Source organism: Lontra canadensis, unplaced genomic scaffold (assembly GCF_010015895.1).
Source record: "Lontra canadensis isolate GAN:19392208 unplaced genomic scaffold, GSC_riverotter_1.0 scaffold32, whole genome shotgun sequence".
Taxonomy (NCBI): Eukaryota; Metazoa; Chordata; class Mammalia; order Carnivora; family Mustelidae; genus Lontra; species Lontra canadensis.
In genome coordinates this window covers 9,580,711-9,595,503 of record NW_022631026.1, presented here as the reverse complement: position 1 = coordinate 9,595,503, position 14,793 = coordinate 9,580,711, and the positions used below count along the sequence as shown (strand labels likewise).

The 14,793-nt window shown below is 37.6% G+C and overlaps 1 pseudogene; it reads right to left on the bottom strand.

The window, feature by feature from the left end:
• Nucleotides 1-5,551, bottom strand: part of LOC116873269 — a 113,397-nt pseudogene extending 107,846 nt beyond the window's left edge.
• Nucleotides 5,552-14,793: the final 9,242 nt, after the last annotated feature.

The window sequence follows — 14,793 nt, the reverse complement described above, 5'->3', positions numbered from 1 at the left end:
CTTCATTCTGTATCTTTAAAAAGTCTGTGGGTCCCGACAAATGTATAATTTGCATATCCATCATTACAGCATCATACAAAATAACTCCATTGCTCTAAAAATCTATGTATTCATCTCTCCTTCTCTTACACCAAAGAGGCTGACAACCCCTGAACACTTACAGGCTCTATAGCTTTCCTTTTACCAGAATGTCACATAGATGGAACCGCCAAATGCGTACCCTGTTTAGCCATTTCAGGCTGACTTCTTCATTGGGTTCCGTCATGCCTTCTATGGCTTCGTAGTTCATCTATCACCGAATAAAATTCCGTTACATACACGTACCACAGTACCATGGATTGTGTTTTTGGTGTTACACCCAAAAAGTCAACTCTAACCCCAGAGTCACCTAGATTTTCTTCTATCTTATCTTCAAAAAATGATATGGTTTTACATTTTACATTTATATCCAGGATCCACTTTGAGTTAATTTTTTTTATGAAAGGTATAAAGTCTATCTGTACTTTTTTTTTTGTATGTGGATGTCCAGTGTCCTGTTGTTCTAGCACGATTTCTTGAAAAGACAATCCTTTCTTCATTGAATTGCACTTGTGCATGTGTCAAGATCAATGACTATTTTTACTTCAAAAGAATACTAACATTGGAAAAACAGTTTTCAAGAAATGTATTCTAAACTGCCTTTCTGAGAGTGATCCAAATGTCTTGTGTTCACTGTTCTATGACTATAGTATAAGGTTCTACATTCTTCAATACACATATTACTGTGATTTCAAACCTTCATTGGCTGAATTAGGGTCTTAATTGTTTAATTACACTGATTTTACTTTAATCTGTCTAGGAATTATTCCTTGATATTCAAGTAGGGTCACTTGATGAAAAACAGAAAGGGTACCTTGAGACAAGTTATGCCTCTGAATTTTGTTTCACAACGGGTATTCCTTCTAGCACCATGATGTGCTGTGGCCTGTGGTGAAGTATATAATTCCCAGCCATTCTGGCCCAGAAAATTGGATAGATTATATCCCTGCTAACACCCCTGCATGTTTACTCTCCATACTTACAGAAGTCGCCCCAGTTGGTCTTTCTGGACCTCTATGGCCCTTACATTTAGAGGATTAACAATCTTTCTTTCAGTGTCATATTGGCTCATGAGTCACCCACAGAAACTGCCTGATCCCAGTGTCACACCCTAGTTCACTTATAGACAGCCATTGTCCTTAGAGTGGATCTTGAGATGCAGAGTGACCGAGTCATGGGAAGTAAAATCATCAGCAGGATACATGACCACAATTATTGTTCTACTCCAGCTGCCCGAGCATGGATGTGAGCTCAAGTCTTTAGTCTAGAAGTCAACTTTTCTTATGTAGCATCTTTCAAGCAAATATAGTTTATTGCTACCATTTGACCTAATATATTTTAGTATCACTAAGATGCTCTTAAAAAAAAAAGTCATAAGAGGCTTCTTCGATCCAATTAAATGCCAAGGAGCACTGCATTCATTAATTTAATGTGTCAACTTGCCTAGGACACAGGGCTTCCAGATATTTGGGAAATAATACACGGTTATTTTGGTGTGTATGAGGGTGTTTCTGGATGACATTGGCATTTGAATCTTTAGACCGAGTAAAGTTGATTGCCTTCTCCAGTGTGGGTGGGTGTCATCCATTCTGTTGAAAGGCTGAAGAGAAAACGTGGCTGAGTAAGGGAGAATTCACTCTCTCTCTGCCTTACTCCTGAGCTGGGACATCAGTCTCCTTCTGCACTCATACTACAAATCACATCATTAATTCTCCTGGGTCTCAAGCCTTCAAACTCAGACTCACGTTACACCTCTGGCAATCCTGGGTTTCTGGCTTGCCGGCTGCAGATCATGGGACTTCTCATCCTCTGTGATCCTGTGAGCCAATTCCTTATGAGAACTCTCTCTCTCTCTCTCTTTCTCTCTCTCTCTCTCCCTCCCTCTGAAGAACCCCAACTAATACAGGCATCCCAGTTGTTTGCATTTCCTGTCATGTTGGAAACTTGAAAAAATATTTCCCTAAGCATTTTTTAGACCTGTGGATTTAGAGCTGGAGGAGATCTGAAAGCTACTTTAAGTGTAAGTGAATCAGATGCAGGGATGTTCAGAGCTTTGCTCAGTCATGTGACTGCCAGCGGTAGACCTGAAACATGGAGTCAGGTTTCTACACTCAGCTTTGTGCTATATATTTGATCGTTTTTACTACCAGAAGCGGTGCCCTAAATACTATGTTAGTTTGTAACTTGAAGGACAGGATCTACCTATATTCCCCAATTCTTTCAAATTGTTAAAGTAGCTCCATTGCTGATCCTTCTTTGTGATTTATTATTTCTTTATTTCGTTCAGTGGTCCCCAGTGTTATTATTGAGTACATTACAGAGCCTTTGAGAGAATTTATGACTGTTGCATTGGTCCTTTTCCTTATAGTGGTGTATTCAAGTAATGAATGAAATTACTTACTTGAGATGATCCTGGGTTTATCAATTCACTGTTCACAGCCACACTGTATCCTGAGTGTGCCTTAAAGATTTTTCATTTTCCATGATACTAACATAAAAACATTACTTGGACTTAAAGGTTGCACTCTCATTTGCCCATATCCTCAAAATGAAGCAAACCATGTATCGACAAATGTTAAAATATAGCAAACAGTTGGATATGCTTATTTGTTTAATTGTCAGCTTCCTTCCATTAGAAATAGGCATTCTTGACAGAAACAAGTCTAGGTCCTAAGAAAAGAGCTGATTCTGGAATGCTGCCTGCCAATCAAAGGCCTATGGCATGGAAAAAAAAAAAAAAAGAAGAACTCATGTGTCTTCTTTATGGCTTTAACTCTAAGCTCCATATTAATTATGAATCATAAGATATAAAAGTTATCACCTATTTCCTTTGTAAAATTGCTCAATACCGTTGTATAACTGGACTGGAATTCATTGATTTTCTATTCTAAGCCACTACTCTTCCTCTAGGATTCTATTTTCTTTTCAATAGGAAAAATAACCACCCTGGGAAAGATGGAAAAACAGCTGGTTTGAATTGTAGTTAGCTGGTAGCTGTGATCTTACAGACTACCGTTCACAGGTACTGGGAATGTTGTCTGTGTGAGGGTTGTACAAATCACATTGTGATGTCAAGCCTGGGCTTTGGCTGCTGAGCTGTATGGTTCCTTTTCCTCCCAGAACATTTGGGTCAGGCCGTACTCTCTCTCCTTGACTTGGAATCAGGTGCTGATATCGGGGCACACAGAGCCTAATTTCCTTTGAGTATACTCCACTTGCCCAACAGCACGGACTCGGCTTGAGCTAATGCATCTGGAAAAAGCATCGGAGGTCAATCTGGTAGGCATCCTTGAGACCCCTGTTAACTCACACTGTCTGGTTCTCAGGGTTTACTTTGCCTTTTAGCCATTCATGTGACTTTGCCGAAAGGCATTTACTAAACTCTCAGCTGTCAAGGCCCTCCTTCCAGAAGGCTTGCTGAAGATTGCTTGGTGGCATTTACACCTTCCTGTCGTTTTTTATGACTAGGGTCCCCATATCCACCTTTTCCATTGGATTATTGGATAGTTGCCACTACCCTTGCATGTCCAGGAGTTCCAAAAAAGTAGGTTTGTCATTTTTTCTGTTGCAGAGTGGTATTTGAGGTGTTGTTAGTTAGTAGGAAATGGTTTTTCCATATTGATACAAGAGCACAGTGAGAAGCGTTTTTCATTGAATAGAGCTTAGGCTTTGCAGTGAGATAAACCTGCCACTAGTTAGTCATTAATTAACCTTCTATATAAGACATTAGTTGCATCCTATATAAGCCCTGCTATTTCTCAGTGTATGATCTAAGAATACCAGAAGACACGTAATAAACAAATGGATGTAAATAAGTGAATGTGAATGTCCTTTACAAATATTTGGAAGTTCTGGGAATAAATATAATTGTTTTTCCATTTTTATGTCTTGTATTTTTTCTGTAAGAGGTGCTATGATTGTAATAGAATGTTCATGCAGAATAGTAAGTGGGCTACGTGTCCCATCTCTAATGTCTACAGCAGCCCTGCAATGTAGATCCTCCTGCTATCGTTTTACAACTGAGGAAACTGAGCCTAGAGTCTCAGGGTCAAAATGCTGCTAAGCCCTAGATTTCTGAATCAATTCCAGGTTTCTTTGACATCAAAGCTCATTTTCTTCTTATCATCTTCTCATCACTCTGTCATGAAGCTTCCCTTAATTCTCCTTTGTCTTCCGAAAGTAGGCATTAGACACCCCTACAGGGCTGGTAGTTATGTAATGACTTCCACAGACATTTCTACTTAACCATACAGGATCAATTCTATTTCCATGTTTACATAAAGGGAAACTGAGGCTCAGAAAATTTAAATGCTATTCTAAGGCGATGCAGCAGGTGAGCAGCTGGGGTAGGGTAGAAATGCATGATGTGGGGTCTAGAAACACATCCATGAAGTCATTTCTCATTTCTCTCTGCTTCTCTCTGCTTCTGTTTTGTTTTGTTTTTGTTTTTGTTTTTTTCCGTTACTATCGATTCATGATTTCCTTCCTTTGCTCTCTATTATCCAGCTGAATTTTATTTTTCTTGGAGTTCAGTGATTTCTCCCAACGTCTTCCCTTCCCTTTGGGACCATACGAGCGCTGTGGGCTAGTGCTGAGCAGGGGCAGATTGCGGTGGTTGGCAGGTGGCCACAGAGCATGGAATCTCCTGCCATGTCTATCCGCAGGCTCTCAGCGGGCCCCGCTTCAGCCCACTGCCACATCCATTAAATGCAGCCTGTTGTTTACATTCTTTCTACTCTCTGCAAGTGAAGGGTTGTTTCATGCACTGTTTAAAATGTTGTATCCAAAGGCTGAACATACTATGAACACTTGTTTGCTTGAGTGTCAGATCTTTTTTAGGAACGAAAGATAAAAGAAGGATGGTTGGCATGGGGGGCACTTGACGATGACAAGATAGATTCCCGGAAACCTCTGATAGTCCGTCAGGTCTGTGAAAACAACAGAGTTCCGGGAGCCCTGTTCCTGTCTGGAGGACACACTTTGTTAAGTACAGACTTGTACCATAACCTGTACATTATTACGCTGTTTTAATTGTATTACCACATTTCATCCCCCCAACAATGCTGTGGTTGTTAGAGTTCTCGTTTACAGATGGAGAATGAGATTTACAGATTTACGGATGAGAATGAGATTTCTTGTCTTATCCTGTAAGTGACATTCTTCTGCATTCTAAAAAATCTGGACTTACCTGCCATGAAGAAATGATGGCATCAGGTGTAAGGAGGTGAAAGCCCCAAAGGTTCTTCTGAAGTCGGTGCTTTCCTAACTCTCTCTTACCTACTGGATGGTATCAGTCTATCAAAATTGTAATACTATAAAACAATTCAACAATTTCTGGATTGGGTTCCACTCTGAGCCATCACAGGGACCATCTTTTGGAGTGGTGTCTTACTGGAATGAAAACAAGATGTCTTCTGAGTCTACCTCTTCTGAGGCTGTATTCGTCACTCAGATGTTTTCCTCGTAGTTCCATGTTATCGGAAAAGACAGTAAGCTAATTACTATAGATAATTTTCCTTTACGAATGTGCCTTTGCTTTCATCTTAATACTTGGGAATTTAAATGAGATTTGAGGTGATAATTTTCCCCCTCAAATTCCAGAATGAGTTGAGAAACAGATGCTGTCAGATGGGGAATGTGGTTGCTGATAAAGCTGGATAAACAAATACTTTACTTACTAGGAACACGGGTAGAATTTATATGACTAGTGTTTTGGGGACCATAAATGTGTTTTGGTAATGTATGTTTGTGGGCTGACAGGAGCAAGGCATGAGGAAATACGCAAAATCCAATCCTGGTCCCGTTGTCAAACAACTTCCAATTATGTGGAAACTCTGAGTACTCTGAATGAGTTGAGAATATTACAAGGGCGTCAAAAGACTGTCTGTGCTGTCCAAAAACTGGTATGGCTGAATTGTTCACTCTGTAACCACTGGCGTGGGATTTGGAACCCACAGAATATTCACTTATTGGTGGGCCTGATGACATAGAGTCAGGTTGCGCATGTGTAACATGAAAACATTCTTTGTGTGAGAGTGTGAGGGACAGACAACTTGATGTAAGGAGAAAAATCACACGGATATCCTTCTCAGATGAAGGGCACCTGGTGACATTCTTTTTCTTTTTTCTTTCTTTCTTTTCCCTCTCCCCAGCCCCCTTTTGTGACGATTGAGACCCCAGGTGGCCCAGCAGTTTTCCTTCTCCTGTGTGACACAATTGCAAATACCTGACTTAGCATCTGTGGCATCCTTGGAGCAGCACAGAGATGTGGAACGTGCTAACTTAGATTTTAAAGTCAGTTGACATATCTGATTCCCTCATTCCCTACTCCTCAGATATTAGAAGAGACATAAGAAATTCTTATTTTCTGCAATTGAAACGATGATCAAATTCACTGAAATCATGCATTTGTTATTTTTTATCAGGTTTATTCACTCCCATAATCAAAATGTGGAACATTCTTCCTCACTCCCCCAAATTCCCTCATGGCATTTTGTTGTTGATGCTCCCCCCTCAACCTGGTGTGATGTCTCTGGTAACTGCAGAGATGCTTTCTGTTGTCCTGTTGCTGCCTTTTCCAGAAGGTCATGCGATGGGGTTGCACAGCGTGTATGTAGCCTTTTGAGTCCAGATTCTGTAATTGAGCATAATACACTTGAGACTTAAATATATCACTAGTTCTTTTGTTATAAAACTAGTTGTTTTATTTCTGAGAACTATTCCTTCCTTTGATGATGCACAGCATTTTGTTTATTAAATTATCAGTTGAGAGACATGGGGTTTATTTTCAGTTTGGGATAATTACAAATAAAGTCACACTATGAAATTTCACATCAAGGGTTTGTGTGACTAGGTGTTCATTTCTTTTAAATAAATACTGAGGAGAGGGATTGCTGGTACAAAGGGTACCTAGATGTTTAACACTTACAGATTATCAAATTGTTTTCTGAAGTAGGTTACCTTTTTGCATTTTCACCTGCAATGTATAGAGTGACCAAGTTTCTCTCCATCATCACCAGTACCGGGTTGTTTCATTTCTTAAAAAAAAAAAAATATTTTAATCATTCGTACTGAGTTGAATTGGGGTTTCCCCAAAGATATGTGTATCCAGAACTTCAGAATGAGACCTTATTGAGAATAAGGGTCTTTGCAGTTGTAAACAAGGTAAAAATCTCAAGATGAGATCATACTAGATTAGAATAGAAGTCTTTATAAATGAAAAGAAGTGGTAACAAAGAGAGACACATAGGGAGAATGGCTATGTGAGGAGGGAGGCACGGACAGAGGCAAAAATGCATCTACAAACAATGGGATGCCATGAATTGCCCACAGCCAGAAGTCAGGAGGGTGGTATGCAATGGATTCTCCTTTAAAGCCTCTAGAAGAAGCCGACACTGTCGACACCTTGATTTCAGACTTTTGGCCTCCAGGACTAGGAGATTATACATTTCTGTTGTTTTAGATCACCCAATTTGTACTAATTTATTAAGGCAGCCCTAAGGAAACTAGTACTACCATTCAAATTCACATTGATAGGTAGTAGTGTCTCATTGTGATTCTAAGTTACATTTCATTAATGACTGAAATTGAGTGCTCCTGTGGGCACCTGTGCACAATAGGCAGTCTGTTCAAAGTTTTGCCCATTTAATTTTTTTAAATTATTGAGTTGAATGTTATTCATGCTTTATGCATAAAAGACTTTTAATGATTGTATTTTTCAAATATTCTCTTCCAGAAGGTATGTTAATTGCATTTTTATTTTTTATTTAATGATTTTATTTATTTATTTATTTGAGAAAGAGAGTGAGAGAGAGAGAGCAAGCACACATAGGGAGAGGAAGAAGCAGACCCCCCACTGAACAGAGAGCCCAATGCGGGGCTTGATCCCAGGACCTTGAGACCATCACCTGAGCCAAAGGCAGATGCTTAACCCACTGAGCCACCCAGATACCTCTCCTTTTTATTTTCTTACACTGAATTTTAGATAGCAGAAATTTTTAATTTGTTGAAGTCAGATTTGCCAGTTTGTTCTCTCTGTGAGTATGTGCGTGTGTGTACGTGTGTATTGTGTGTGTGCATATGTGTGTATGTGTGTGCCCTTTCTGAGAATTTTTTACCTAAATCAAAGGTACAAAATATATTTTAGGTATTGTTCTAGAAATTTCATATGTTTACATTTTACATTTAGGCTTATAGGCAGTTTCAGATAATTTTGTTTATTTTATGGGTGTTGTTATAGTTCATGTTTGGATGTGATTAAATTAGAAGATTATTCGTTTAATAGTATTTTTGGACTAAAATCTACCATTTTGCCTGTTCTCCTTGTTCCAAATCTTCTTTGATCAATTTGTCCCCTTTATCTGCCTGCATTTGGATTCTTTAAATTTTTAAGATTCCATTTTATTTTCATTCTTGGCTTCTTAATACTTTTTTATGTTTTTTTGTTTGTTTTATTTTGTTTAGTTTTGTGATCACTCTAGGATTTATCATTCAGCTTTCTAATTAATCACAGTATACTTTTTTGAAGAACAATGGACATCTTAGTAAAGTTGAAGTGATAATTAGAGAGCACTGGGTTCAACTATTATTTTTAAAAATTTGCTTCCTTGCCTTCTGCCCATTATAAGGGTCAGCCTTCTAAAAAGCAATTAGATGAAGACTTTTCAACATGTTTATTACTGTACTAGACCCTGTGGGAGACTCTACCATTTGAGGGAGGGCTTATATATTATCAATTCATTTTTATATATCCAATATGTAGCATGCATTAGGTGCCAGATAAATATTTTTTTTTAATTTTCTGCAGTTTAACAAGTAGTAACTGATGTGTAATAAAATACAAATACTTAAGGATAAATTTTGATGAGTTTTGACATATTTATACCCCAAAACTCATATCTAAAATTATGATGAGTACATATCATTCTTGAAATTTCTTCCTGTCTCTTTACAACCTACCCGTCTTTTAACCCATCTACCTTCTTATTCCCAGGAAACCCCTGACCTATTATCTCTCAATACAGGTTTGTTTGCATTTTCTAGAATTGTACATAAAAATCATGTATTGTATATTAATTACTGTGGTATGCTTTCTTTCTAATCCTAATTATTTTAATTTTTGTCTGTTAGATTGTGCTTTAAGTAGATACTATCTTTGTATTGCTGAGCAGTAGGCATATGCCCCTTGCTGTAGGATGTTTGGACTCTTTCCAACTTTAGCTATTATAAAGGAGTTACTATGAACATTCATGTTCAATTTTGTGCAGAATAAGATTTCAGCTTTCTTTGGTAAACAGGAGTGGAATGTCTGGGTGATACAGTAGGGATGTATTTAAATTTCTGTTGACTTATACTCCATTCGACGCACTGTGTTGACCAATTTTGAAACACTCTTGTTTTTTACTTAGTGTTAAAGAGCAAGTATTGTCTTTGGATCTTTTATTTTGCTGTTGCCCTGTCAACGTCTCCATCATAAGCCTTGCTAGCACTTACAAAATAAGTGGGCAATCATTGCAAGTGTTCATGCTATCCTCTGGGACAAAAATTCTGGATTTATTTGGCATTGAAGTAATTAATGACAAAGATTTTACATAATAATTTCACTGCTAATTGATTTGCTATGTCAATGTCTTTTGTAACTACCTAGTAACTACAAGTGATGATTAAACAATGAATGGCACATTTATCTGCAGCATTAGTCTACTATGATGTATTTTCAAGAAATATAATTTGCAGAATTTAGCACAATAGGACAAGTATCAAAGTATTCTAAAATAGTATTTCTAAAATAGTTCTAAAATAGTATTTCTTAACTGCTACTGGACATCTACATGTCATCAATCTCCCTTCTCTTCCTTCTTCCCTTTCTCTTTCTCACTCTTTCTTCTTTTTGTCTTATGCCACAGCTGGATTCACACCATCACTTCCCTTACTGATGCATCTTAAGTGAAGAAAATGTAGACTGAAATAAAATTAAGGTAGCTGTCTTTATACAGATTGACTTTTCTTTATTTTTCAATTAGATTGCCTTTCCCAAGAAAGACATTGATAAAGCAATTGATTAAAATGAAGGACGAGTGGATACATTTTCACATGAATCTAATTGCATAGTGGTTTATTGAGAAAGTGAGATGGGAAAAGTAGCGGGAATGTTGAGGTCTATGTCCTAGTTTGGCTATTATCTCCTTATTTATATAAACAAATTTACTTCTCCCTCAGCTACAGTTCTTTTATTCTGTAAATAAATGAGTTGGAGTATCAAGGTAGTTTTCCCCAGAGTTCAGCAGAGGTACTTCTGTGGGGGTACCAATTGTGACTTGAATTTCATTTCTAAATTACATTTAACTATTAAAAAAAAAAACAAACAAACACTGGAAAATTGCATGTTTAAATATGTTACAATATAATTTTTACATCTTGTGACTATCGTGGAGCAAATACTGGATTAACTCCTTTTTGAGTGTAATGGAATAAAATCTCTTCTGCATTCTTTGCTTAATTAAACATTGCATGACTGGATTGTGTTCTACTAAAATTCATCTTGAAACAGTAATGCCCAATGTGATGGGATTTGAAGATGGAACTTTAGGGAGATGAAGTCATGAGGGTGGGGTGGGACCTTTTTGATGGGATCATTGCCCTTATAAGGAGAGATATCAGGGAGTCTGCTCTCTATCTCTCTGCCATGTTAAGGACATAGAAAAAAGAACATTAACTATCTGTGAGTCAGAAAGAGTGTTCACCAGAAACTAATAATGCCGGCACCTTGAATTTGAACTTCTAGCCTCCAAAATTGTGACAACATAAATTTCTATTGTTTAACCTCCCGGTCTAGGTATTTTGTTATGGTAGTCCCAACTGACTAAGACACTCTTTTTTTTGAGTACAACAAAATAAGATTTCTTCTGCATTCTTTAGTTAATCAAACATTGTCACTATGTACAGTTATTTATTAAATGTGCAAATCAGAGTTGTACTGATACTGGGCAACCAAAACAAAACCAAGAAATAATTAGTATGTCATGGGCTTTATAATACTGTAACACTCATAAATGTCCCAATTCAAAATTACATATTCACTAAAATGACCTTATTTTTCTATATACTTTCTTATTAAATAAGTGTCACTTTACATGGCATTGCATATAGTATTTTAATTTTACTTATGAATAAGTCCTCTTTCTATTATGCACATTTACATATAAAATGTGTAAAACTACATACAAATAACCTTTCACAAAAATATTCTACAATACAAATATGAAATCTGTGGAGATAGTTGGTCTCTAAGATATTTTGTATTTTAATCTTGATTGATTTCCACATCAGCGGTAGAAAAGTTTTTTAACTCTATACCAAGGTGATATATTCTCAGGGATGAGTTACTAGTAAGTTTCTTCTTGAATGAGGTCAGTGTCATACTGAGCTGTCGGAAATTCCTGCTGGAGCATATAGAATAAGGTGATTTTGTTCAGGAAGCTGAAGAAAAGCTTCAAAAGAAAGTAGGTAAGAACCCATGCTTAGCAGAGAATTTATGGTAAAGCTGAACATTTTTAACGTAAAGTAGCAAAATTAAAGAATACATACCGAATCAGTCCAGTTAGAACAGGTACTTATGTGAGGTCCTGAGTAAGCAGGGTCAGGGGCCCTTGGTCCAAAAAAGTATTCTCATAACACACACGTTGGAGATCATAGAAGAGTAACGTCCAGTGATGCAGGTCGAGAAACTGGCCTTTCCTGAGTGTCTACTCTATGCCTGAGACTTCACAAGGTTCAGGAACACAAGTGATCATGCATATTACCACATGGAAAGAAGAGTAAAGCTTTGGGGACTTCTCCCCTAAAATACTTCCTGTGTCTACAGAAATGTCCTAACCTCTGACCAACTGACGCTCTGCAGATCAGTAAGTATTAAAAGGTACGGCTTCGCCTCACTTATTTTGCCATTTTTAGGACTTTTTAGGCAAAAGGCTTGGTTACCTAATCCCTGCAAAATGCTAGTTGCATCCATTTTTGCTTTATTTGTGTAACTGAAGAATCAGTCTGGTAATTTTAACAAGACAAAGGAAAGATTTCCTAATTATTTTCATTGGAAAGTACTATAAGCCCATAAAAGGAAAACTAATAGTGAATAAACTTGACTATCCATCAAAATAAATTGCCATTTCTTTAGTAATTCTTCTACAGAGAAATTCCTATTTCCCTGTCTCAGTGTTTCCTAGCTTGAGTCTGAGCAGAAAGAAAGTCTTGAACATGGGTTTAACTTGATTTAGGTGAAGATAAGTTATAATGCAATCTACTGATAAAAATTGGTTACTTGGTGTTCTGGAAAGTGGAAGAATTTGTTAAAACATAATTTTCAGAGTTACGTGTATTGAGATGAAGCCTCATTATAAACATGCATTTATAATAATTTCCTAATTATTTTATAATATTTGTATAGTATCTGTTCTGTTTCAACTCTTCAACTTTCTTAGCACAATGTGAGAACGTGTTGGAGAAAGAATATAAGTAGACGCAGTACATTTTATAGTGAAAGTAATTTAATTCATGTTAGTAATGACACCTTTTCACTTTTCAGGGTGGTTCAATGTAGATTCTCTAAATTCCAGACCATGATGGTCATCAAGCATTGCCACCTTACTCTGGGCACAGAAAAGGATCTCAAATCGGATACAAAATCCTCTTCTTAAATCTGTTTGTGTGACCTTTGGAAAGTCAAATCAAATCTATGGGATTTATCATCCACCTCTGGAAAAATAAGGAGTTAAGCTAGATTATCGCTAAAGTTCTTCCCAGTTCTAATATTCTGCAAAATTGAGTTAGAGGAACATTTCCTCTTAACTTAAGAAGATATAGCTGACCTTTCTAGAGCTGCAAGTTTGTGCAGAGTATGCTGGGCATTTTGCACTCACTTTTTCACTTAATTTCTTTCTGAGTGCTGCAAGTGTTTCTACAGATGATGAAATCGAAGTTCAAAGAGCTTAACTAGCTAGCAATATGCTCCAAAGCCCATGTTTTTCCTACTACATTGGAAATAACACATTTTCCTCCAATGACATGCAGATCAGGGTGTATAATAGAGCTGTGAACGACACAGAATGTGTCAAAATTATTATAATTAGTAGCATTTATACACGAAATGTTAAAAACAATCTTTACTTGGAAAATTCCTGTCATAAGCAATATCCAGTTGGATCTTTATGCAGTCATTGTGGATAGCAAAACTGAAGTAGGAAGAGCTCAAGGCTTGGCCAAAGAAAACCCTGACTTACAATTCTACCCCTGCTATTCTCCAGATGTATAATTTGGTCAAATCTTGTGTACTTAAGCAAGACAGACCTTACAGTGTTTGCGTGGGACTTTATCTGCAATTCTGTCCTGATGATCATGATTTGATTTGTTTGGTGCTCAACCTATATATTTTGAACATTCAGAGTCCAAAAAATATTGTGTTGCTGACATATAATAACTTAATGTAATTTAGCTCCACTGGGATTCTTTACATGACAGATTCAGATACTAATACCTAGAGATGGGTGGTAGTAGTTAGTCACACAGAGAAGGTCAGAGACATACGTGGAACACAGTTGTTCCTTTGGTAATAAAGGAGAGAATTCACTGTCTCTTCCTTGAACCACATACACTTTTTACATAGTGTTAGTTTATTGTTTTTGCACACTGGGAGTTGAGGAGAGGTATGGTTCCCAAACCGCCATTTGTGATTATCTAAGGATCCATAATTATGCTGGTCACTTCTATGCGCACGAGGGAGAGCAGCAATCACCTTGAAGCAGATTTTTGTGACTAAGGGAGGCATCATTTAGAGGTTTTCTTTCATTTCATTATGCAAATAGAAGTTGAGTAGATAAACAGTTGCTTAGGTGGAAGGATGCAGTGGATTTGCAGTGGCTTGGAGAAAGCTGCCCGCCTTTCCCCAGAGCCCTCAGATACAAACTGTCAAGTGGAAGTAGACGATTTCCATTGGAGGACAGACACATCCAGGAAGGAAGGGAACACGATCCCAGTCCTTATAGCCTCAGAATCCAAGAAGGGGAAAACTGTTCCTCTGAACCAGGTGACCCTATTACCGATCTGCTGAGGGGGCGGGGGGGAATAATATCAGGAGTCTGAAAAAGGAACTCCCTGAGAGAAAAAGGGAGACCTCCTCTTCTCACGACTTAGTTAGGTGGAGGTTACTTGGGTTTTCCTTCATGCCACGCTTAATTACACTGCTCGCCTCTGTACTTGGCATGCACAAAAGCACACTTCTGGCATGAAAGCCTCTGCCTTCAAGAGCCTTGCCTCTCCAAGGCAAAGCTCTGCCCGAGAGCCATGATTAGTGGTATAAAGAAGCTCTTTGGAATAATCACTGGGAAAATCTGTGGAATTTCAAAGGAAAGATTCCATCCTGTTAGTATGACGGAAAGTTTCAATAGAGGGATTCGTGACAGAAACCCCACGAATGAGGCATGAAAGTCTAACAGAGAAAGAAGGCAAGACTCCCGTTCTTTTCTCTATTCATCCTCTTGGGGGAACAAAGAGAACACATTAGTTTTATTATTTACTTTGGAGAAGTGCATTTGTATATAGAAAACAGATGTTTATGTGCCAAAAGAAATATGTAACATATATATTAATTCCTTCATAGAGAAACAACCTTATTCTCTGGAATCTAAGGCACATTTTCTTTGCATATAGCAATTATTTTCCCTT